General features: G+C 38.7%; 1 protein-coding gene across 3 annotated transcripts in view; it reads right to left on the minus strand.

Annotated features, from left to right (window-relative positions):
• The window catches only part of PRKG1 (protein kinase cGMP-dependent 1), a 1,340,863-nt gene that overhangs the window by 1,100,678 nt on the left and 212,262 nt on the right, over positions 1-27,923 (minus strand). The gene's annotated exons all lie outside the window — the stretch shown is intronic.

Below are 27,923 nucleotides of genomic sequence, written 5' to 3' on the forward strand. Positions count from 1 at the left end.
GTAGCTGTAATGATTTGGAATTCATCATCCAACTACCACAGACTGATTCATGATTAAAGAAAAACCTCTTATTTTTCAATTATCAAAAATATGCATTTGTGGATTCTTTCTTCAAACATGACATCATTAATTAGCAGGAAATGTGTTTTGAATTTCTTTTCTAATAAGAGTAATGAATTTACACTAACCTTTTCCCTCCCGGTGCCATTCTGATCACTTATGGGAGTTTGGATTGGCATCAGACTATTCACAATTACTTTGGGTTTCCTCTATGAATTGCAGAAGTGGCATTTGTCACTTACAGGCAGAAGATTTCAAAGAGCAAGTGGTGACCTTTCACTGCCCATTAGTGATTTGGAGCTATGTGCTAAGATGGAGTCCCCATCACATGGATTTCCATGTGATGACACTGGGAAAAGTGGGCAAGTAGGCAAGCAGAGTAGCCGAAAACTAAACCTTGGCTCAATTAATTCACTGGCGTTTGACAGTTAGTATTGCTTTTTTCCCCTGCAGCTATATCAGGTTCATCCTGCCTGACATAGCAGGAGAATAAGAATCAATGTCCATGCAGAGTAGAAGCTAATTCATACTGCTGACTTCACGACTAGGTATTTCAGTCATGACATCAGAATATCATGGAACAAGTATCAGAGAAGGAATAAATTTGTACCTATTATGAAACCGTGGTAGAAAATTTTTTCCTAGGCTCCTTTGTACATCTTGAAGCTTTTTGATGAGACTACTAAGGGATTCCTATCATGTATTTTGTATCTTTAAAAAAGCTTTTGGAGGTGATAAGAACAACATCGCTTTCTTTCAACATCAGAAATAATTCCAGGTGTTTCAGTTCCTGTAAAAAAAGTATTTGAACGTAGCTGTAAAAATTTTAACTACAATATCATCATAGGAAAAGGAATAACTACTATGTTTCATTCTTTTTTGTTGATACAATAATAAAGAATCTCATACTGAATGAGTCCTGGACCCTTCCAACCACTTTTCTGTCTCTACATATTAGGGTTATTATCTTCAGAATACTATTAATAAAAATATCCCTTCAAAAAAAGATGAATAAAACAACTTCCTATCCTGTGACTTATTCTTGAGTTTATTCAAATGTTCTCTTTCTCCTCATATTTCTCCCCATGTTCTTCTTCCTTTTTCTCTCTCCTTCTCAAACGCACACACACACACACATACATTTCACAAAATGCAATCATCAAAACTACAGGTTCAGTTTACACCTCTAAAAAAAAACAAGTTATCTCTATAGAAATAATATTTTTAAAGAATTCTGCATTAGTTTCAACCTAATTGCAACAATGACTTAACCAGGCATGGCTGTTGAATATATTGCAAATTATTCTAACATCTGCTCAGACAGTGAGCAATTCCAAATGAATGGTTATACCATATGAGATACTTCAGTACTCTTTTGCAAGGTCCCACTAATATAAAAATGTGTATAACTATTAATTCATCATTGAAAGAAAATTGTGCATGATGTATTTAAAAGGGTTAGGAAAGAAGTTTTCAAACACTACACTACAAAGATAATGGGATTGTAAAAAGTCAGAACCCACTTCTGCTGTTCTCAAGCAATTAAGTCTATGAAAAGTAATAGATATGACTAATCACTTCAACTGCCTTTGAGTTCAATGAAAATTGCACCTGAATATGTCCAGAGAGAATCCAAAGAAAGTGGGAATTGTTCTTAGAGAACATTTCAGCCTCTTTTGAAAACACAGAGTAAGAATGAAATAGCACCCATCCAAAATTTTGAACCCTACATCTTTTTGATTCTATGCCTCATTAATGTTGATGTGTTCTTTGTGATAATTAACCAGCCCTGAGTCATAGGCAAAATTCAACAAGAATAATATTCCAACAAAAGAAGGCATACATAAATGATTTTACCCATGCTATTCTTTCCAATACTAGGCACAGTTTTAATCACTAATCAGTTGCATTAATAACTATTACAAACAAGACCATACATTGGGCAATAAACACTGTCTTTATGGCTAGAATGAGAAGCTCCTTTCATAGGCAAACAGTTCATTGACTCTCAGAATCCTTTGCTTTTACCAGGTGGAAACTATATGGCTTTAGCTGAAGTTTTGATGTTTTATCCCAAATACTTATCTGTTCACTGGATTCAAGCCTGGGAAGTTGCATGAAAGCCTGGGGACACAGATTATAATGTCAGCTAGATGAGGTTGGCAATTGAGATACAAGGGTGAGGTCAGTGTCTATCTTCACACTTTCAAGCCAGTAAAAGCATACATTTCTGCACCCGTTGCAGGAGAAGAGAAAAACATTTCAGACAGAAAATAGCTTTAGTCAGTTTGCCAGTACTAGTCAAAACAATATCTTTCTGTTTCTCTCTTCCACATAAACACAGAAACCTGAAAGGGAATAAATCATGGATATCTTTAAAAAAAAAATTTCCATTTCTGGAGGGGTGTCTGTCAATTTTCCAGACCCATTTTCTCAATCTGCCTGCTTCAGTGCACCCGTACGAGGTGAATTCTGTGGTGATTACAAGTCACTCAACGCTTTTAAGAGAAAAATGAATGGATGAAGGCATGAAGGGGAAATTATGTGATTTAATGTCAAATATCAACACAGAAGCCCTTCCTGATCTTCTACATGATAGTCCTATTCCCTCTGAGGTAGGCAGAGAGAAGAATATAAAATCCTACGAGTGTGTTCCAGAACATCAAAATACCAGCACATGTCAAAGACACCACTGGTAGAGCATGTCCAAGAAGTGGGAGCAAAAATCCCACCGCCCCAGGCTGAAGTCTGCCCTGACTTTCTTCTCTGCCCTCATCTGCATCTGTTCGATCCCTTTCCTGTACCTTCCCAAACCAAAACTCCACTAAGCTCTCAGGTTTCTGAAGCCTTAAGTCGTGTCAGACTCTGCAACCCCATGGACTGTAGCCCGTCAGGCTCCTCTGTCCACGGATTCTCCAGGCAAGAATACTGGTGTGAGTTGCCATGCCGTTGTACAGGGGATCTTCCCAATCCAGGGATCAAACGCACATCTCTTATGTCTTCTGCACTGGCAGGCGGGTTCTTTACCGCTATGCCACATAGCCTTTTCCTTATTCTCAACATTGCAGATAAGAGTCTGCCCATCTTCTTAAGAATTACATATGCTTACCTGCCAATTGGTAGCAGATCTATGTTTGCTTGCCTCTAGTCCAAGTTTACTTAGAAAAAAATCTGTAAGTATATATAATATCAGATTTCTTTCGGTAGTAATTACCCTGGTTCCTCCCTCAACTTCCCTAACCCGTAACAATTTGACCATTTCTGAATTACCATGGAGCCTATAACTAGTGTCACAAGTCTTGTCCTAATTAAACAAGGTCTCATAGTCTACATTATCTACATATTCATGAAGTTCATATACATACACTCTGAAAGTCAAAGTGTTAGTCACTCAGTTGTGTCTGACTCTTTGCAACCCCTTGGACTGCCAGGCTCCTCTGCCCATGGAATCTTCCAAGGAAGAGTACTAGAGTGGGTTGCCATTTCCTTCTCCAGGGGATCTTCCCAACCCAGGGATTGAACTTGGGTCTTCTGTATTGCAGGCAGATTCTTTACCATCTGAGCCACCAGGGAAGCCCCACACACTCTACAATCTGCTTATTCTTCTTCTAGCAAAGTCTTGATGCGAAAGATTTTATATTACACTTCTCTGGAAGAGAAAATAATAATAATATACATTTAAAATCATGTTTACCTATGTAGCTGAAACTTTGGGAAGTGGGAAAGATAAAGAAAACTGAGTTTTGCTCTAATGGGACTGACAGTTTATTCACCCAGCCCTGAGTTCTTGTTTCATGGAAGGCATTGGATTGATGAGCCCATCATGAATAAGAAACAGCCCTTTTGAAAGCTTACCTATGATGGTAGGGAGGGAAGGTCACAGGTAAGATGCCTCTATTATAACTAATGAGCAAGAAAGGAATGGTAAAGTAATTAGAAGAGAGAAGTTATTTCTAACTGGGGTTTGGGGAGGTAGGAATACAAGACAGTATACTAAAAGTAAGCAAGTAATAGAATTAGGCAGTGCCCAGACATTCTGTAAGAATCCCAGGAAGTACGAGGAAAATGTCATGAAGCTGCCATTGGCCTCCACTCACCCGAGGTCTGCCTGCAAGGTAACGCTAAAGGAATATTTGACCCATCACATGGGAAGGAAATGCGGGGAGTATTTTGGAAGCAGACAAAGTTGTGTGCTTTTCAGGGCAGAATCTGGTGCCCTGGTGGAGCTGGGTGCATTCCAGAAGATTTCTGGGATGGCTCTGTGAACACCAAGTCTGTGCTTTCAAGAGGATAAGAAAGTGCAGACACAAATGAGCTAACCATGAATGTTATCTGCTGAGACACACCCTGGGGGACAGTCAGTCAATGCAGACAGTGGTGTTGGTGAAGGAGCTGCACATACTTTCTTTTCACTGCATCCACCCAGGTGAGTAATTAAGAGGTGCAGAGAATAAGAGCTGCGCTGGGTACCCATACATCCTCCTTCTAACGGAAAAGGAAACAAAACACTAATACAGGGAAGGAGGGAAACAGCTAAGAGCTAATCAGGCTAATTCCTTTCCTTCTGAGACAACTGGCAGTCAAAAGAGTATTATAAAGCCTGGAAATAGATATTAATGACCTGGAACATAATCTCTTCTCCCCAGTCGCCATGCCCTGGCCGATTCCCACACTCAGCTTGGGGGCTTCAGACTCTCCAGCAACTAAAATCAGAAATGATTTAACTTACCAGGAAGACAAAATAGAAAAGAAACTTCTTCATAAGATGTACTCAGAAATATTCTGAGTAAGATATATGATTCCAAAATTCCAAATCATATTTTTTTTTTTTTACAAAAAATTAACTAACCTGATTCAAGGGTTCCAATGAGAAAACTGAAAATTCACATATCCAGGACAAAATGCATAGATATGGGCTGTATCCATCATAAGAACTGATACGCTATCACTTTTTAATTTTTTTTCTATTTCCATTTATTTTAGAAAAACTAATCCTTCCCTGTTCCCAGGAGCAAAAGTTCTGCCAAAAAGTCATAACTGCATTTGAGTTTCACTTTCGGAAAAAGCTGCTGTTCATTTAAGAGCTTGTTTTCTGAGTTGAAAAAAAAAAAAAAGTGACCTGGATGAAAGTCAATCCATCTTTCTGACTGTATCCCAAGAAAAACTGGGCTTCCGGGTGGCATGAGTGGTAAAGAATCCACCTGCCAATGTAGGAGACCCAAGAGACTCAGGTTCAATCCCTGGGTTGGGAAGATGACCTGGAGTAGGAAATGGCAACCCACTCCCGTATTCTTGCCTGGGAAATTCCATGGATAGAGAGACTGGCTGGCTATAGTCCCTGGGGTTGCAAAGAAAGGGACACGACTGAGTGAGCACAAGAAAAGCTGGACAGGCGCGCTAGCTCTGTGGGAGCCTCTATTTTCCACAGGAGGGTGGGGCTGCCAGTCCCGGGTAGCGCAATGAGCTAGCCTTTGAGAGTATATTTTTGGCATTAAGATTGGTCTTTGGTTCTAAACCTGGCTGGGATAATCTAAAAACACTTTTATGGCTCCATCTTTGGTAATGGGTACATTCCTGACAGGCTAGTAACCCATCAGAAACAATGGTATGTTTAGAAACAGAATTACAAAGCATGCCTGTGAGCTACACTGACTGGACCAAATACAATAAAAGTCAGAAGATAGATGGAGAAACGAAAATACGACTATTCTCCCCAATGCTTACTTAAGTCTAAAACACATTAAATGGAAATTATCAATGTAGTTCCATTTGGGGCAGATGATTTAACCTGCCAATAGCAAATGCTTAGCAGTCTCCTACTTGGGGTTTATACACTGGGGTGAGTGCTCTGGAGGACACAGAAATGCTCTAGGATTAAAATTGAGTGGGCAAGAAACTTGCGCTAGAAACCATTTGCATGTGTAACCATTGTACCACACAATGTGAAAAGTCATATGAAATGGGGAAAATGTTATGGAAGCATAAATGAGACTGAAACTTCTGGTTGCTGGAATAGGGAAAGTCTTAAAGGAGATAACGCGTGAACTAAGCTCTTTTAAAATTGGAGTATAATTGTTTTACAATGTTGTGCTGGTTTTCGCTGTACAATGAAGTGAATCAGCCACATGTATACACACATCCCCCTCCTTGGGGCCCTCCCTCCTGCCCCTGCATTTCACCCTCCGCTCCCCGATCCCATGCCTCTAGGTCATCACAGAGCACCATGCTGAACTCCCAGCGCTAGGCAGCAGCTCTCCACTAGCTAGCTATTTTACACAGGGGCTTCCCTCATGGCTCAGTGGTAAAGAACCCACCAGCCAATGCAGGAGACATAGATTATTGATTCATCCAGTTAATTTTTATTTGTGATGGGAAATAATGATTATGGCTTCAATCCCTGGGTCAGGAAGATCCCCTGAAGAAGGAAATGGCAACCCATTTCAGGATTCTTGCCTGGGAAACTTCATGGACAGAGAAGCCTGGCAGTTTACAGTACATGGGGCCGTAAAAGAGTCAGACACAATTTAGCAACTAAGAAACAAGAACAGTATAGCATGTACATGCCAATCCTAATCTCCCAATTCATCCCCACTCCCCCTGCCCCGCTGTCCACATGCCTGCTCTCTACATCTACGTCTCTGCCCTGCTAACAGGTTCATCTGTACCATTTGTCTAGATTCCACATAAAGAAGATGTAGTACATATATACAATGGAGTATTATTCAGCCATAAAAAGGAATGAAATTGTGTCATTTGTAGAGATGTGAACACCTAGAAACTGTCATAGAGAGTGAAGTAAATCAGAAAGAGAAAAAGATAATATATATACTTGGAATCTAGGCGTTAAAGTAGCTAGGATTTCAGAACAGATATGGGGATAGGAAATGTAGGATGGCAATGATGGCGGCAAATTCATCAATGTGATGAAGTAGACCATGATCAGAAATGCCAAGGAGTCTCTCGGTTGGAACACCGGGTCAGACAGTACATTGGCTAATAATCTTAGCTATAAATGACCCATTACCAATCCCCTCAGGCCCAGGGAGGATGAACTCAATGTTTGCAGTTTCATGAGACCAAACTAAAGGAGAGTCAGGAACATTCCCAACTGAGCATGCCTCAAGAACAACAGACACTCCATTAGAGGTGTTGGAACATAAAAATTTAAAGGTTCCCTGGGGTCCTTTTCATAAAAAAGACCTTCAGGTAAAGCCAGAAAAGTCATTTCCAGTCTTGATTCACTTGGCAATTTGTTCAAGACCTCTGGTGCTCTGCGTTTTCACCTGTAAAGAGGGAGTCACTATAATATTTGTCTAGTCTACCTGAGGAGGGGAAGGTAGGAGGTTAAAGAGACTTTCTAAGTACAAAATGATGCTGTTGAAAATGGCCTGAACAAGCATATAAGATTGATACATTATCAAACTCAGAAAAATATTATCAAGCATTAAAATCCCTTCCTGAAGGATGGGAAAGGAAATCTGGGAGCACAAGAATGTACACATACACAGACAGACAGACACACACACACACATACGCACACACACATATCCAGAACTGCTCAAATAATCTAAACAAGCTGTTCCAACAGAAAAAGAATTACTAAAGAACAGGTCACTTTTCATTCTCCTATCTCTTTCAGGAAACGCCAAAAAAAAGTAAAAATAAAAATACAACAATGGTTTTTCCATGTGCTAGGCCAGCTGCTACTACCTTCACAGGACACTGTTGTCTAAGTAACCATAGTAGAATCCCAAAGGCTCATCAGAAATAATACAATACTTTACAAAGAGGGGAAAACTAATTCCATTTATCAAGCACCTACGTCTCTGGACAAAGCCAAAATAGATGGAGAAGAAGCAAATAGTTTTTAACAACAAAAACCTCACTATATAGCTCTTGTTTCCTGTTTCTGATTTCAGAGAGTAAAGTAGATAAACTGTCACTTAGCTCATCCAAGGCAAAAAATTAACTCATCCATCCACATGATAAGCTTTAATGAATAGTTACTATGTGCCAGGAAAGATGCTGGGCAAAGAAATGTGGAAAAATAGTTATTGCTTTAAGGACGTAAGACCAGCAGGGAATGAAATCCACCAACATTCATATTGTGAGTATAAGGAGAAATTACTCCCATTACTGCAACTGGGTCTCAGAACAACACTTTGAAGAAAGTATTGCCTTACAGATTTGAACACTGAGGCCCACAGAATTTGGGTGATCGGTCCAAATATGTAAAATCGGCTTATGGTGGAGCCAGAGTTCAAACCCAAGTCTTCCGACCCAAAGTCTCTTCCCAGTACTGTGTAGGGATGTGCAGACAAAGCTTTTCCCTAACATCACCACACAACTTGCTGAACCCTTTCTATTCACATGCAAAACTCTATCTGGGTACTCTATTTCCTCCTGGCTTGTAATCAGAAAACAGTCTGAGTAGGACTCTGTCATAAGTCATCATGCACCAAGTAATAAAACATCAAACTGCATATAACAAGAACTACTCCAATCACAGGAATGATGAAAACACTATAGTAGAAGGCATATTTGCTTACCTCTCTCAGCCCGTGACAGACACAGTCAATAAAACCTAGGTAGCATTTTCAACTTTATTCATAATTTTCAGAATGAAAAAAAATAATAACAAAAAGATACCATTTTCCCCATCATGAAAATGACATAGGTTTTTATAAACAGACAAAACTCAGTGCCTGCATTTTATAACAGAATTTTAAATGTGCAAATCCTTCAATGTAACAATTCCACTTCTGGGAAAGCATTAAGAGGTTATCATTTAGACAAGCCCCAAATTTTTGAGTCACAGTTCTCTCTATATGTGATGCTCTCTACATCCCATGACTGGCCAAGTCCTATCAACTCTACTTCCAAAACATCTCTCATATCTATTTCTCACCCCGTCATCACTGTGGAACATTATTTTTTCTCATCTATTAGTTTCCTTACTGGTCTCTTCAATTCCTATTTCTCATCACTAAAATGTATTCTACATAGTCATCAAGATACATCTTCATAAGTACAGTTCTAAGAGAATCACTGTGATGTTCAAAAATATTCAAAGGTTTTCCACTGCCTTTTAAATTAAGGACAAACCCCTTTTCCTAGCTTTCAAGACACACAAGTGATAGCTCCATTATTACCTTCCACTTACTTTCAAGACAAAATGGCAGAATGCAATTCTCAAAATGCAGTGCTCAAACAAATCTCAAGTTCTCTTGTTTCAAGGATTTTACATCCTTGCCATAATCTTTGTGAAGATTTCTTTTTCTTTAAATCCCATACTATTACTATTTTTGTACCTCTTTTAAATCATATTATGTTCTAGCTTAAATTATTTGCAAACTTGATATATACTTCCACTAATTATGCATCCTTGAAAAGAGCCTATGCCTTATTTTTTCGCAGTATCTGTCTTCAGTGGGGTTTTCTTGAGGCAGAGCTTTTGCAAGAAATTTACTGAAGCAGCACTCTTAGGAGAAAGAAGATGAGTGAGGAAAGCAGGATAAACTGAAGGAGAAGATGGAGCAAGCAAGGCAAAGATGTAGTTCCAAGAGAAGTCTAGCTTCAGTCTGATCCCATGAGAGCTCCAAAAGAGAATGTGCCACAGAGACTGTCCCATCTGGAATGAGAAAGCTGGCCTCTTATACACTGTATCAGTCACTCACAGGCCATGGCCCACCTTCAGAGGGTAGTGTGAGTTTTCAAGCATCTCTGGGCTAGAGAAACTTCTCTAATCCACAGGCAATAATTTGGAGACATGGGTATGAACCTTTAACCCACAATATCCACCACAGCTGGGGAACAGGTGCACCCACCCAGTGAAAAAGGTCTGGAGAGTGTACATATCACCTGGGGACAATCCCTGATAACATTGCTAATAGCTAAGAGCCAAGAGCAGATGCTCAGGTAATACCTGTGGAAAAGAACTGCCAACATGAAGAAATGACTTTATTCTCCTACTGAAAGTATACGACTATATTCTTACAAACTGCACTGGTTTATTTGTTCAGGTAGTTATAACAAAATACCTTTGACTGGGTGGGTTATAAACAATAGAAGTTTCTTTTCTCACAGTTCTGGATGTTGGAATTCTGAGATCAGGATGCCAAGCATGGCTGATTTCTGGTGAGAGCCTTCTTCTAGGTTGCAGATGGCTTATTTCTTATTTCTTATTGTATCCTTGCATGGTAGAAAGTGGGGGAGTGAGCTTTCTGGTCTCTTCTTATAATCTCACTAAAGAGGGTTCCATCTTCATTACATCATTATTATGCTCCCCAAATTCCCACCACCAAAAACCATCACATTAGGGACTAGAGATTAGGTTTCAACACATGAATTGGCTGGTGGCTGAACACACACTTTCAGTCCACTCTCCCCCAGGTATACAAGCAAACAGTAAGAAAAATATATGGAATTGTTGCATTGTATTTCCCTAATTTAAAATAGATGTTTGGACTCACTAGCAAGTCTACACTAATAGATCAACTGGGAATTAATTCACACTCATGGAAAACTGAACAGTTTGTCACTCTTAGAGATTTTAGATGAAGATTAATAAAAACATTGAGGATAATTTCTGAGGAAAGTGATCATACTCATTCTAAAGGACAGAAGGTCTACTAGCAACCCATCAAGCTACTGATTATGGTGATAAATATTTGCAGAAGAAACCCAAATCTTTCCTTACAAATTCCAAGAGAGCCTCTTATCTGCAGTTAATCATCTTCCAAGTTGAGGTCTTCTTTGGATCAATGAGTAATAATCAAACAAGTAACACTTCAGTAAGCTGCATATTAAACTCATCAGTTGCATTGTATTTATGTTTTCAATTGTATGATGATTAAGTCAATATTTGGGATAAAATCAGTATGGTTTCATTTTAAGAGTTCTATTTTTTTTTAAGGCTAAAATAAAATGCACATGCCATGGAAACTCTAGCCATGTAATTCATGCTTGCAGTAATTCATCATGTATTTTGAATGACATCAATGTGGAAGTTGTTCTACTAGGAGACACCAGGAGTAGGTGGTTGAGTAGGACTTGTTTCCTGCTCTCAAGATGGGTACAGTCTAGTAAAGGAGATAATAAGTGTACTGATGTTTAAAAGGAAGGATATAATTAACTTTTGAAAGTGCATCAGTCCCCTTCTCAAAATCTTTACTTATCCATCATCTTCATTGTGAGGTACAAAATCCTTAGCATTCAAGATCCTTCATGATCACACTCCTGCTCACCTTTCTATTTATCGATTTTATTTTCTCAATAAATTCTTTATTGAGCACCACGTTTGCTCTAGATACCTGGTTAATGGTAGACAAGGTACACACTAGCTTTGCATTTGTCATCTTTGTATCTCTCACCTTCCCTTTCATACACAGTATGGTCCAATCACACATACCTAACAGATCCCAGAACTGGCCATTGAATTTTCAACCACTGTGATTTTGGCAAGTGGTTCCCCTGCCCACAATTTGGGATTTCTTTTCCCATATTTTTCCTAATAAATCTTCTAATCTTTCAAATTCTAGTGCACATGCCATCATTTTAAGCTGTGTGTCTTGATATCTACTGTTTAGAAGAAATGGTCTTTCTCTCCCTTGTACACCCTTAGCACTCACTGTAGTCTTTCTCTTGACACTGTAAGGAAAAATCTGTCATTCCAAATTGTGTTTTTTGGTACTAAGATTAATTTAGGTTGATCATTTTTCATAAACAGAAGACTCTGGAGATCTTTCTTTTTAATCTCCTTCATAGCTGCCTAAAGAACTTAGACAAAGAGTCTGTTCCTGAAACAGAGCTACCACCAGAGGCATCTGCAAAGAATACAGGCTTGGTATGTGGGGGGAAGCTCAGCAAGACCTAAATCAGAGTCCACAACTCTGTCTCCCCTTGTCTCAAACATTTGTTTTTCAAACATTTGCTTTTCCATCTCCATGTGAATTGTTTTCCTCCCCTTTGCAATCCCAAACCACTATAACTACATCTTCTTTTGTCCTAATTGAAGGTGGTATTTAGGGTGAGGACTGGGGATATCAAACCAGTCCATCCAAAAGGAAATCAACCTTGAATATTCAATGGAAGGACTGTTGTTGAAGCCGAAGTTCCAGTACTTTGGCCACCTGATGCGAAGAGTCATTGGAAAAGGCCCTGATGCTGGGAAAAACTGAAGGCAAAAGGAGAAGCAGACTGCAGAGGATGAGATAGATAGCTCACCAACTCAATGAACATGAATTTGAGCAAACTCCTTGAAGATAGTGAAGAACAGGGAAGCCTGGGGTGCTGCAGTCCATGGAGTCACAAAGAGGCCAACGTGACTGAGTGAATAACAACTTCGGCCATTTGGGTGAGTTACTTAGTTCCCCTGGGTCTCTGCTGTGTACACAGTTTACATGTTACTGCACTTTTGTCTGATTTTTTTCCTGTTAATCTGTCTCATGTCATTTCTTAGACCAGCTACGAGAACCAAGAAAAGTAGTGGCAAATGTCTTTCTCCTCAATGACTTATATAATCAAATAAGCAATACTTACTGTATCAGAGTCCTAAGAGGAACCAGCCCTCTTGCAGTAGAATCATTTTGAGGGACATTTATTTATTATCAGAAGTGTGGGCAGAATGGAGACGAGCCACAAGGATTAGCACAATACCCATAAAAAGTAGCAGAGAAATTGTCACCATCTCTAGCCCAACCCAAAGAGTCAAAGGGAAGGGATGACTGCCACATCTGGAAGGAGACAGTCAACAGATGAGGGTATCTTTAGAGAAGCAGTGACATTCAGTAGAGGAACACGGCCAACATCAGGAGTTTCACGGGGAGAAGGAATAATTAATCTCACTCTCCTCTCCCTCTCATCCGCTGCTGGGGTATCCCTGAAATAGACTGATTCTCCTAAAAAGGAGAGGACCAGGGAAACTTTGCAGTCACCCCAGCAAGCCATTATGCTGGGGCAGATAAAGTGGTAGGTTAGGGTAGAGAACAGATCTGTAGGGGCAAAAGGAAGAAATCTGCCACACTTACACACTTGCCTCCTTCTCCAAACTCTGAATTCTTCAAAGCTAAGGTCTGAATCCGAATTCGCACATAACCCTGGTACTTAAGACAATACTGGAACATAAATGCTTATTGAGTACTTTATTAATGGATGGTGTGTTACAAGAGCAATGCTAGGGGATACCAGTATTCAAAAGGGCACAAGGTTTATCTGAGGGCAGTGAGCATAGGAACGCAAGCACCACTCCTTGCTGTTTAACCTCTACTGAAAATCCTAACTGTTGAGTGCATTAATTCAGCAAAACTAGAGTGATACCTTACTTCCTGAATTTTCAGACTGATGACATGTACAGCTATTCATTAGTTGGTTCATATGGGAAACTGTTTCATGTGTAATTCATCCATTTGCAATTTTAACCAAGAAAAATAAAAAGAAAAGATGCTCTGACAATTTGATTTCCATCATCCTTTTGCACCTCTGATCTTCACTACTGTTCTTTATCAAAGATAATGCTATTCCTTCTCCAGGGCAAAGAATTTGAATTGCATTTTCAGAAGGGCTAATGGAATAATTCTTCTTTTTTTTGATGGCAATTTACTAGAGAAAGATCATGGATTAACGAAATCTACAGATGACTCTAAATCCTACTTAAGGGTTTCAACAACCTCTTCTTTCAAACCTTTAAATGAAGCTGTAACTGTTTACAAAACTGACTGACTGACAGCTCAGGAACTTTTACCCTGAATATTCCTGTCAAATAGCTGGTATAGGAAACGACAAAAAAACTGACAACATAAGAAAAATTAAAGGTCTAAATCACCTATAAACTGGATTATCAATCACTGAATTACCGAGCCGAGTACATCTTATGAAGTTCTCTTCTGTCAATACTTGATGCAATTTTTATAGATGCTTCATCAGTTGTACAGAAAATCATGGCTCTTGTAAATGAGCACTGTCTTTGAGATAGAATATTCTCCTACTTGTGCTTTGAACTTTTTACACTAATTTATACCCACTTATGGGAAAACAGCTATAAGTCTTTAGACCTAAGACTGGGGATTTGACTGCATGTCTATTTGAATGGAAGAGCTTGCCTAAAGTTTTATGGGTTTTACTTGATGCAGCCCAAATATCTTCCCTTAAGCCACCACCCTTAAATCCCACCAAGTATGTGCAGCTCCTCCAAGTTATACGCTTGAGAGGCCTCCTTCTACTGCAGGAGTTCTGTTGTTGTAAAGAGAAGAAAGGGGGAAGATGAGAGGATTCTACTTGAGATTAAGAAAGCCAGGAGCTCATGAGGCAAAATGCACCATCCCCATTATCCTGACTATCTTGCCCAAAGCCACAGCCAATGACTTGCAAACACGTCTCTGCTGTCCAGGGAACCATAGTTTGGAGAAATAAAATAATCTAAATTTGAAATAAAGGCAAAGGTGCTAAAAAGTCATGTCTTCATTGTCCACCTTCACAACAGCTTTGAGAAGATTCTAGGAAGCTTCCTGGGCTTCATGGAAACCAGCTTAAGATCCAGTGTTTGTCCAAAAGGATGCTATAACATTTTCACCTCCTACACCTGCAGTTTAAGCTGCTCCTGTGACACTCACTGTCTTCTGTCAAAGAGCGCATTATTTCACTGCAATCAAAAAGTATACCACATGTGAACAGCCACTTAACAATGTGTCCTGAGTATGCACACTGAGTGTACTTCTTCATACCTACATCTCAGTCCTGAAGATTCACTACAACTTTATAATGAACACAACTACCCAGAACGTACCCCCAGATATTTTATCTCTTTTTTGAAACTCTCCTTTAATGCCTTCCTGAAATCTACTCATCTATGCCTCAATCTCATAGAGTTACCACTATTCATTCAACGAGTATTTATAATGATATTTCAGGAGTAAGTAACCCCGTGTGTGTGCGTGTGCTAAGTTGCTTCAGTCATGTCCAACTCTTTGCGACCCCATGGACCATAGCCTGCCAGACTCTTCTGTCCATGAGATTCTCCAGGCAAGAATACTGGAGTAGGTTGCTGTGGCCTCCTCCAAGGGATCTTTCCAACCCAGGAAATTGAACCCTCATCTCCTACATTGGCAGGTGGGTTCCTAACCACTCATGCCACCTGGGAAGCCCAAGTAATCTCACTAGATACTATAGAAATCAAAGCTACATCAGAGATACCCTTTCCCCCCACAGAGTTTGCCAACTAATTGAAGAAATGATATGTATAAACAATTCAATTATAAGCAGAATGTGAGTACCAAAATAAAGATCCAGGTCAGATACTTTGAGAGAAAATGGAGATATGACTTCCACATATATCATGCTTATTATGAAACACAAATTTATTCCAGTAAAATTCATATATTCATGTATTACAAAACAATTCAAGCATAAATCAAATTTTACATTTTCTTCTGCACAATTTCATCTATAGAATACTGCACTCAGCTGAATTGAGCTATGCAAGAATACAACAAATACACACATGCACACACTTCAAATATTTACCAGCAACTTCAGTGTGTTATGAATCATACCTATTGACATCAAGAGTTAAAATTTTCTGTCCAATTTCAAATTATCTTCATTCTCTCATTCTGCAATAACTCACAAGCTGCAATCCTTCTGACACTCACTTCCACTAGCAAACTTCAGGTCTTTTTCAAGGTAAAGTACCATATTTATTATAGTATTTACATATTTCTTTACCCATTACCATGTGTAAAAGTGTGTTATCATTTGTACTAGGTTCCTGTCTTCTTTGAATGTGTCAAAGTATTTGAGTGTTGTATCTCTAACTCCATTTTTCCCACAAGGCCTGTGGTTGTTTTTGTGAAATTTACATAATGTGGTGATTTTTAGAAATGCATATGTCATGTTATTGCAGGATTGACTGTGTATGTGCATATTATTTGAAAAAGTGTATAAAACATAAATATATTTTATATAAGCCTTCACACACATAAATTTCTTTCTCTCCTGCCCTTCTCCTACCCCACACACATCAATTTTCAATATGAGTGACACAACTAACTTCCTTTTGAGATTAAGAATGAATCTTAACCTCCTGCAAAGACAACAACACTAAATTCCAATCTTACCCTATCACAGGTCAGTGTATAGCCTTTCCTTCTGACAGCTTAAAAATCAGTCACAACCTAAAAGTTGAGAGTTCTGTTTTATTCAGTGGGAATTTTTAGGACTTCAAGACTGGGAGACAGCATCTCAAGGAACCCTGAAAGAATTGCTCCAACAAGGCCAGGGGAGGAGCCAGGTTATACAGAAGTTTTGCAACAAAGGGCAGATAGGACATCAAAAGAATACTGTTCAGTAGAAAACCAGATGTCCCAAGTTAAGGAATTTGGCACTTTCCATGTATGGGAAGATGCAAGAGTCTGGGTTCATTGAAATCATTCCTTTCATATGCATGTCAACTATCTGGGGATAGCATCCTTCCTCACAGGGAGTGGCTGCAACCTGATGACTGCCAGATTGTGCTGGTATCCTCCTTCCTGGGTGCCCTGAGGGCTCAGGAAATCGTATGTGGAGGGCCAGAATCACCCATGACTGTGACATCCTTGTTTGCTGCTATGGCAGGAAATACTCCATTTCACACTTCAGCACAACGATAACAGCAAGGATTGTCACTGTTCTTCCCTGACCCTTGATCTTTAGGTAAGATAGTGGAAGTTTTTGAATAAAACCCTGGCAAGTTTTGAGTTGGAATCTTGCTGCAGTCCAAGCAGAAAATGTGCTCCACCTAATCCAGACTTCTCATGTAAAATCATCACAGAAACTGCATTTCTCCACATAACTTGGATCCCCAGCTCCTATCACAGTGTTGACACACTTTAAGTACTTAATAACTATTAGCTGCAAGTTTAGTAGAATAAATACCTCCCATGGTCCTGTTGCTGTCACCACATTTAATTCAAGTGAAAAGCTTAAGACCTGCAACACCTGCCTCAAAGTTACAGAAGAAATTCTATATCTAAACCACCATGGTCTAAAGTTAATATACAAGCCAATCTTAAAACCACCTTTTTTGAGCCCTAATTTATCCTTCAGGTTACTCTGATTTTATCTCCTATTTAGGAATTATTGACTAATAAACAGAAAATAAAACAGATAGCCTAGCTTTGCTTTTGAAGAGTGTAAACAAAGACAGCTCAAAATAACCAACCTTATTTCTGAAGTTGTCAGAATGTGACACTTGTTACTATAGGAACAGAGCCAGTAATTATTCATCTCTAATTTGTTTAATTTAAACAGCAAAAGAATTGGGAAATTGAAAACTGATGTCTGAACTGAATTAAGGAGGCAATTCAAATGCAAGTAACACTAACCTGCCTCAGGGATGAATGGGTCCAGTTCAAAGGTACTTAATTACAGCATGAAGATAACTAAAAGCAGCATCAATTGATGAATAAGATGTCCTTATCAGTGGCTAACGAGCCCAAGAATCAAATTTGGATCCACCTGAATTAAGGTTTTTCTTTTTTATCATTAATATAGTACACATACATGCTCAGTTGCATCCAATTCTTTGAGACCCATGGGCTGTGGCCCACCAGGCTCCTCTACCATGGGATTTCCCAGCCAAGAATACTGGAGTGGGTTGCCATTTCCTACTCCAAGGATCTTCCCAACCCAGGGATCAAACCCATGTCTCTTGCATCTCCTGCATTGGCAGGCAGATTCTTTACCATTGCACCACCTGGAAATACCAGTATCTTGTTTCTTAAATAAGTTTCCATCAATTTCTAAATCCTAAGCTGAAGGCTCTGAGTCTTCTGAATGGGCAAACATAAATAGAGCTGGTTTTGAGATATACCATGAAACCACTGAAATAATGATACTTAATCGAAGTACAAATATCTTTTCCCATTTGATGTGACCTATAGATAGACAGACAGTCCTAGGACTTTGGAATTCCTTCCTATCAAAAAAAAAAAAATTGGAAGTAAAATGAAAGACTGGAGGTTTTATAATATTCAACAGAGGACCAAAACTTCCAGAAAATTTAGACACAGAAATTTGTTTATATTTTTATAATCAAAACATTAATCTTTTAGTGTGTCCCTCAAAGTGCACTATAATTTGTAGAGTTTGAGATATGATTTCTTAAATACAATCTCACATCTTACCAAAGGATAAAAAACAATTCCTTTCATAGTGGGAAAAAGTCATGATGATATACGTAAGAAGTGTATAAAAATAATTTTAAAGTAGTGGATTCACATTGAGAGTAAAGGTCATATTTTGAAACTAACAAGAATAAGTAGAAAGCAATCAGCTTGCATTCTGAACAATTTACAGCAGGGCTTCTGATCACTCCTGGGAACCATCTGGGTGAAGCTTCAGGGTTTTGCCTCCTTTAAACAGTTGTCATTTTATATCCTCCTTCCCACCTGTTCTGTCCTGTGATAAGACCCACAAATATGAATACTGGCTGGCAGGATTGGTGGTTGAGTAGCAGGGACGGGTAAATGGACAGAACCTGGTGAAGTTAATGCATAACTTTGAGAATTGTTAACTGTGTTCTCCTTGGCATGAGATCTCTAGTGACCAGCCAGAGAAGCTGGGTTTGGAGACTAGAATAAAAATAGTTAGAGGTTTAATTTTGGAAGTTAGCTATTTACCCAAAAGTAGAGTCATCCTAACTTTTAAACATCTAATTTGCAATCCAACATTTCATACAGAAGACTCACAACTCCTGCCACAGCCAAATCTGAAAGTAAACATATCTGAAGTTAATCGTGTGGACAATCAACAGTTTCAATGCACTAGCAAGATAAAATGCACATAAAGTAACTCTTCAACTAAAATCAAGGCAAAATTCTTAGTATCTTGTCATGACCTGGCCCCTTGCTAATTCTTCTTCACCTTCAATCACTTTCTAATATAAAATCTATGTCAGTGGTTCTTAAATTTTTATCATATATAACATTCACTGAGATGCAATGCTTATTTATAAAGCCAGCTCTCTTAACCATAGCCTGTATTCTGATCACAGTGGGTGTAGACTGAGACCCAGAAGTGTATATATTGTATTTAAGCTGTACCTCCAGATGATTCAGATGTATGTGGCTCCAGAGTCATAATGATCAAAAGTACCCTATACATAAGGCATATTCCACAAATTCCATGCATTCCAATGACTCATGACTTCCTTCTCCAACAGTGCTGTCACTCAACTAATAATTGCTCACTAGCAGTAGTCTAGGCTAACTCTGATTAATCTTCGAAACCTAATTCAAGCATGAGGTTTCCTGGTAATAATTTCACAATCTTTACCAGCTAAATGACAGCTAATTCAGATGTCCTTTTCCTCACTAAGGGGCTTCCCTGGTGGCTTATCTGCCTGTGATACCGGAGACCCAGTTTCAATCCCTGGGTCAGGAAGATCCCCTAGAAAAGGGAACGGCTACCCACTCCAGTATTCTTGCCTGGAGAATTCCCTGGACAGAGGAGCCTGGCGGGCCAGAGTCCATGGGTCTCAAAGAGTCAGACACAACTGAACGACTAACACTTTTCCTCACTAAGAACCCTGCATTTAGCTTTATTCTGGTATTTAAATAGCTATATTACAATGATTGATATATCTGTTTTCTCCATTGACCATGGATTGTGTACAAAGCAGGTATTTCCAACAAATACTGGAATACTTCTAAATTAATGAGACTAAGTGAGTGATTGAATGAATTGACTTCAAAAGTGTACTTCCAGATGTGAAGGGTTTGTCTAAGTAATGCTATCAGGGCTTTACGTCCCCAAATCCTCCAGTTTCCAAGCATTCCCTTTTCACAGGAGCAAGACATTAGAATTTTTTATTTCACTTTATCATATTGACTGATAATCCATTAAATTAGAAGTTAATTAGGGTTAACTGCCTTTAAGATGAAAATCTCTCTACAAGGTAAAATATTTATCAGGCTCTTTATTGCAATATAGACGGTTCTATTCAGACTGTTTTACCCCTCAGGCCCACTCTTTAAACTCCCCTGCAACATCTCCAAATTTTTTTGGTAGGTCATTAAATCTGGAGAATATTTTAGAATGAATTTTTAAATAAAAGTCTAGACTACATTTTTTTTCTGTTGAGAGTTCTTATTCCAAAATAGTCACAGTACATGAATCAAAACTTTTTTGCAAGAGAAGTCCTAGAATTTCAAGTTTGCATACAGACCCATTTCAATCCATTCTTTCTAATAGGAAAGAAAAATGTAGTGTAGAGAGGTGAAGGCCATTTCCAAAGGTTATGTAGTCCTTCCTCCTTTATGAAATATTTCAGATTCTATTTCAAATAAAACTGATGATTTGGAAATACATATTTTACTTTTGGGATAAAACATCTCTGTCCTGTATCACCCATATGGAAATACTGAACATTTATATACTGAATGGTTTTTACAACGAAGCACAATGGCTTGATAGTACGGTTGACCCTTGAACAATGCTTGAGGTTAGGGGTGCTGAATCTCCACACAGTTGAATATCTGAGTATAATTTATAGTCAGTCTACAGACTTCAAGGTTCCTCTGTATACATAGATTCAACCAACTGTGGATCATTTCATACTGAAGTATTTACTATTAAAATCTGCATGTAAGTGAATCCACACAGTTCAAACCCATGTTGGTCAAGGGTCAGCTATATTTAAATATAGAATTAGAAGGAAATGGAAAGTTTTTCAGTGTGTGACTCTAGTCCACAGAACTGGTCATCAGTCAGGTAAAGAAATTCTAAAAATTAATATCTGATGCTATAGATTTAGTAGAATTTTAATAGCATCGAAAATAATAACCCTAGGAGGGTCCTCTTCAATATGAGGCACAAATTCATATCTGACTATCACTCTATGGTACTAAAGTACAGCTAAGATTTCAGTAAGTAAGCTGGAGTGACTCACTCTGCCTGTGGAATATAATGGTGGTGGTAGTTTAGTTGCTAAATTGTGTCTGACTCTTGTGACCCCATGGACTGTAGCCTGCCAGGCTCCCCCGTCCATGGGATTCTCCAGGCAAGAGTACTGGAGTGGGTTGCCATTTCCTTCTCTGTGGAATATAATGGATGCTTCCTAAGATTGAGTGGAAGCACTGTGTTCTTCTTGGATTCTAATAGTGGCTCTGCTATTTGCATGACTTGGTCAAATTACTTTATTCCTCTAAATCTCAGTTTTATTATCTATAAAATGGGGATTAATAATACTATCCTATACACAGGGTTTCTATGAGGATTAAGTGATATAATGCACTTAAAAGCATTACTTAGTGAAGTCTCAGTCTCAATAAATTATTTTCATCATCATCATCACTATTATCAACCCCAGAGTTAGAGACAAGATGAGAAATGAGAAATACAATTTTACCAAACTTTGCCTACTTATGTTTTGAATGCTTACTATGAACCAGACACCACTCTAGTAATTCACATCATTTATGGTCTGGATGTTTGTGTCCCTCCAAAATTCATATGCTGAAATTCTAAATTCTAAAGTTAATGCTGGGATCTCTCTGGTGGTCCAGTGGTCAAGAATCCACCTTGCTGTGCAGAGACGTGGGTTCACTCCCTGGTTGGCAAACCAAGATTCCACATGTCGTGGAGCAACTAAGCCCAAGCAACACAGTTACTGAGCCTGCATGCCACAGCCAGAGAATCTATGCTCCTCAATGAAAGACCCCATGTGCTACAACTAAGACCCAATGGACTCCATGCAGCCTAATTAATTGACCAAACAAATAAATAAAGTTGATGGTAACAGGAGGTAGGGTCTTTGAGGGTGACTAGGTCATGCAGGTAGAAATCTCATAAATGAGATTAGTGCCTTTCAAAGGAGACTCCACCGAGATCTCTAGCTCCTTCCACCATGGAAGGACACCGTAAGAGGATACTGGCCGAGTCAGGAAGAGGCTTCTTACCAGCCTTGATGTACTCCTTTCCCGATTTGGAACCAGTGTGTTGTTCCATGTCCAGTTCTAACTGTTGCTTCTTGATCTGCATACAGATTTCTCAAGAGGCAGGTCAGGTGGTCTGGTATTCCCATCTCTTTCAGAATTTTCCACAGTTTGTGGTGGTCCACACAGTCAAAGGTTTTGGCATAGTCAGTAAAGTAGAAGTAGATATTTTTCTGGAACTCTCTTGCTTTTTCGATGATCCAACAGATGTTGGTAATTTGTTCTCTGGTTCCTCTGGGATCTTCCGGGATGGGGAGGGAGGCTCAAAGAAATTATATAACTTATCCAGGGGCTCAGAAAATGAGCAGGCAGTGAGCAGAAAATAAGAGATTCAAATAAAAGTCATCTTAGCACTACCATGTTAACTATTTCTCAGGGAACAATAATGCATGTGGTTCAATCAATTTTATTTCTCAAACTTAACGTTTAGCTTAAGGACTACTGATATTTCAGGATACCCTGGTTGCTCAGATGGTAGAGTCTGCATGCAATGTGGGAGACCGGAGTTCGATCTCCGGGTCAGGAAGATCCACTGGAGAGGGAAATGGCAACTCACTCCAGTATTCTTGCCTGGAAAATCCCATGGATGAAGGAACCTGGCAGGCTATATAGTCCATGGGGTCGCAAAGAGTTGGACATGACTGAGCAACTTCATTTTCTTTCTTTTTTCTACTTTTATTTCTTTCTACCCACATATTTCAATAACTTGGGTAGTCCAGAGACTTAATGAGTCCAAATGGATAAATAAATCTTTAGAGAAATTCATCAAAATACAACACTTTGACCTATTACTTTCCAGCCCCTCCCCCATTAGTATTGGCCAAAGCCTTTCAATAAGGAGACTAGGTGAAGGCTGAAAGGGCAGGGAGTTAGCTTGACAACTTGAGTATAATAATTGTAATCACCTCTCACTACTGTCCATCCATTATGTGCCTGGCATCAACAATAGATATATTACATTCTGTGCTTCATTTCTTCCTCTCACATTTACATAACAGCAACATGGGAAAAATTTTCACCTCCATTTTACACAGATGTGGAGATCCAAAAGGTTTAAATAATGTGTCTATACTGCCACATCAGTGGCAAAGTTCAGTTCAAACTCAACTCCATGATTCTACAGAGCCATAAAACACAGAGTTTACCCCCTATATTAAATGGAAGTATTAATGTCAAAACAAAGGAAAGTGAGGACAGAGAAAGAGAACTCTTCAGCATTCCCATAATTGTCCAGCATTTCACACATTTGAATAACCTAGTACATCCAGTTATTGAAGTTCCTCTTTTTTTAAAAAATATCTTCCTGCCATCTACTATTGCCATTTTACTCACTGGACCCATGAACTGGCTATTCACATTTTTCTGTATTTTATTTGCACAGTGACTCCCATTAGTATCCATCTGTCTTGCTCATCTCTTTCTATTGCACCATTTGCACACAAGCATTTACTGTTGTCTAGATTTTTCTCCAAATGCTGCTTCATTCATTTGCCCAACTTATCTAGTTATAGACCTCAATGAAATAATTGTTATGATCCATCATCTGTAGACAGGCTTCAGGTATTTAATGTTCTCTTATTAAATTTTATGTTCTCTTATTTTTTTATTCAATTCTTAATTTTAGTTAACTTGGCTGCCAAGTAACTGGTCAATTAATTGTAAAGTTATTAATAAAGGAAAAGTTAAATAAAAACACAAAAGATGAAGATAGACTTTAGGTATGACCCGAATACAATATTGTGGTATACCAACTCAAGTGTTTTGTGGTAGTGGCTTGGTCACTAAGTTGTGTTTGACTCTTCCGGCCCCATGGACTGTAGCCTGCCAGGCTCCTCTGTCCATGGGATTTCCCAAGCAAGAATGTTAGAGTGGCTTGCCATTTCCTCCTCCAGGGGATCTTCCCAACCCAGGAATCAAACCAGCATCTCCCGCATTGGCAAGGGGTTTCTTTACCACTGTGCCACCTGGGAAGCACTGGCTAGATGTATAGGCCAAGGTAAAAAAGTCAAGTATTTAGTGACTTATATACACACAGACCCACAAATATAACCAATTTATTTGACTACACATTTACCAGATCTGTGTGTAAAAAGTCACTCAACAACAACAACAACAAAATCAGAGGATCTGGGCTAAAATCCTGATTCTACCTATTATTTGTGTAACCTTAAGTAAGTAATTCTACAGCTTTCTTCCTTGGTTTCCTCATCTTTATAATGGGCAAAATAAGCCACCCTTACAAAGTTGTATGGATGACATGAGCTAATAAATAAATATGCAACACAAAGCATAGTGTCCAAAGACAAAGGCTCTCAATACATACCCATTTACTGTTAATACATTGGTCTCATTATCCTTTTAATTCATATTCTACATCTGTAATACTGTATTTAATTTCAGATGTGCAGAAAAACAATATGGTTTAGGCTGTGTCTTCAAACGAGGTCTTGTATATAATAGACATTCAATAAATAATTTGTTGAATGAATAAACAAGCAACTATGACCCAAGAGTTTATTATGCAACCTCTGCATTTACTGTTTGTAAATACAAGTTTTATAGTCTTAATATTAAAAGAAAGTAAGGGTGAGCTCCATGGGCAACACAGTAGAAGTTACATTCCCTATCATCCTATATACTGGTAGGAATTTCTTTAGCACATTAAGGCAAAATGGCTAAAATATCTATATTTCTATCTACAAATGTTGTTTCTTTAATTCACTGCCCTCTATCTTTCTCACCTACATATCTTTTTTGTTCCTAATAAAAACATAGATTTTTGCAGACAGACTGAAAATAAAAACCCAGTCTCATCACAAGAGAGAAAATGGACACTATGTGTGGTGATGGATATACAACTAGCCCTTGAAAAAAACAGCAATTAGGGGTGCCGGCCCCCTTCCCCCAACCCAAGACAGTGGAAAATCCACATTTAATTTTTGCTCCCATTAAGTTTAATTACTAATAGCCTACTGTTGACTAAAAGCCTTACTGATAGCATAAACAGTAGATTAACATATAACTATATGTTATATATATACCTACATATATTTCATGAATCCATGATATAGTTTTTCCTTAATTGTTTCAACATTTCTAAGCTATATGTTTCATCAATAAACTTTTTCAAATTGTCAGAAATCTCAAAAAAATTTTCCAATACAGCTATTGAAAAAAATCTATGTGTAAGTAGATCTATGCAGTTCAAACCCATGTGTTTCAAGAGTCAACTGTGAACTAGACCTGGAATCATTTCATAACATATACATATATAAAACCATACTGTTGTACACCTAAAACTAATAGTGTTAAATATCAGTTATGTCTCAATTAAAAACAAAGGTTACCAAGCAATTCTAATATGAGGCCAAGAACACGCATTAAAAATGAGTCTTAGCAGGCTTCCCTGGTGACTCAGTGGTAAAAGAATTGCCTGCCAGCCAATGCAGAAGACATGGGTTCAGCCCCCGGGTCTGGAATGGCAGAAGGAAATGGCAACCCATTCCAGCATTCTTGCCCAGAGTATCCCATGGACAGAGAAGCCTGGGGGGGCTACAGTCCATGGGGTTGCAAGAGTTCGGCACAACTTAGGATCTAAACAACAAAAAGGAGTCTTAGTAAAATGTTGTCTAGAATTCAGGGCTAAGAGTAATTACTATTCATATCATTAGGTACCAATAGTGATATGGTTCGAAAGTATCCAGCAGCATCTTACATAGTGGCCCTGGTAGTAATGCAAAATATTCTTTCTCTTACCCACTACTCCTAAATCCATCCTAAACACATATTCTGAGGAGCTCTTTATGTACCTTTAAATGTTGTAAGTGTCTGCCCTGCCAAGAAGAAACTGGAACAAACTAACATTCTAAATAAAAGAGCTAAAAAATAAGTAAGTGCTACCTAGGTGGTATTCATGAAAACTAATAACTAAGAGAGAAAGAGTGACTGACACAGACAATTATAATAATGGCAGCTATTGCCTATTGAACTCTTGCTTCAGCTTGGAACTACTCTAAGTGCCTCATGAATATTAACTTATTCTTAACAACTCTAGGAGCTATTATTTTCCCCATTTTACCACTTAGGTCACTGAAACAATGGAGATAAAAGAACTTGCCCATGATCATAGAGCAAGCAGGCAGTGTAGCCTGGATTCAAATCAGTGCCCTTGCAACACAGAAATGGCTCTACAGAAGAGAGAGACTGGAACTGAGCACTGTAAGAAAAACTAAAATTTCCCGTATTTGTTTTGATGTTCAAGAAGCGGCAGGGTACAATCAAGAGATGGTCCCTTCAGCTCTTTCACACAGTTCTGTCTGACCTTGATTAAGGATCTCCTCTCAAGCAGTTCTGACATCTATAAAATGCTGCTCCCTGATTACGAAGCCCTCTTTGAGTTTCAAAATTCTTTGGCAGTGTAAAAGAACAGAAGAAAGATGGGAGGACCCACCCAAAGGCAAACAGTGAACAGAGGTATGCATATACAATGAGAACTAGGAGATGGAGAGTGGCAAAATCAACTTTCAGTGTTCCATGAAAAACAACTTATTGCATGGGTCACAGTGATCTTCTTAATGGCTTTTGTGTCATGAAAGACACATATCTTCTTAAAAAAAGAAAAAACCCTAGAAGGTCAGTTTGCACTGAGTATCATAAAGAACACATGACTCCAGAAAAAAGGGGCATCTGAAGCCTCCTCTCCCAGGGAGAGTTTTTCCAGGATTCTCGCAAAACAGAGTTACAGCACACTTCTCAGAGAAGAGCTTAAGATGCTACCTGCCCCTTTTCTTCACTTCATGACAGCATTTTCCAGATTTTTGCAGATCAACTCCACCTTTGTGTTTTCTGGGATATGCCAAGACCCTCACGTGGCTACAATTATTTATGGGAGGGCCCCAAAGAATAATATCTCCCAGTAATATCTTAACGCAGCCCAACCTTAACACACAAGAGGTAGCTACAACCAATAAAGGTGAATTGCAGATACTTCTGTTTCATTCATAAATATGAAGAATCCAATTTAATTTTCTGTCTGTTCTTTCTAATCTAAGATCTATTGCAGAGTCTGAGGCTTGAGTCTGATGAATTCTGGCCTGGGTCTTACCCTTGGAATGCAGTGACTATATTTGATCACCTTTGGTTTTCTATGGAATTTGACCCAGACTCATCTTATGGGACCTTTGCCTATCTGTATTCTTAGGATATTGACCACAATTCACCTTCTAAGATACCAAGTCTGACCTGATCAGGAACACCTGGTCTTCCATAAGTTCCAGGTATTAAATATGCAGTCATTGAAAAATATGGCCATGTTCCAAGCTATTTCCAAAAGGTTCATTTTGTCATAATTTTATTCCTCAACTTGCTCCAATTGTCTTGAAAGGATGAAGAGTAAACAGGCGTGGAAAAAAAATATTTGAATATGTATTTGACCTAAACAATCACATAATATAGCTACTGAAAGGACTGCTTTGGCTGGCTTTGTTAATACAAAAGAAACTAGGAGATAAATCATCCAATAGTTGGGGTGTCGAGTTGTTTGTCAAGATGAAAAAGTACATGAAAAGGTTTATGATCTTCTAAAGTTACTCATGTGTTTTTCTTCTTAGAATCTGTGTCATCAAAAAATAGCTTGTGGCTAGATGAGGTTAGCTATAATTAAAAGACCCTTCACAGAGACGAGACTGAGGGCCAGTAATGAATAAATACAGCTGTCTCAGTTAGCCCTGCATTTCCTCTGTAGTGTTTATCATCGGGTGCGAAAAATGGCATTAAGTGCTTAGAGCCTCAGACTGAATCAACTAGGAAAATTCTATACTCCTAATTTCCCATTCACATTGTACTAAACTTGGGAGCAATAGAAGACAGAAACATGAACAGCACTGTATCATGAAG

Source organism: Cervus elaphus, chromosome 15 (genome assembly GCF_910594005.1).
Source record: "Cervus elaphus chromosome 15, mCerEla1.1, whole genome shotgun sequence".
Lineage (NCBI taxonomy): Eukaryota > Metazoa > Chordata > Mammalia > Artiodactyla > Cervidae > Cervus > Cervus elaphus.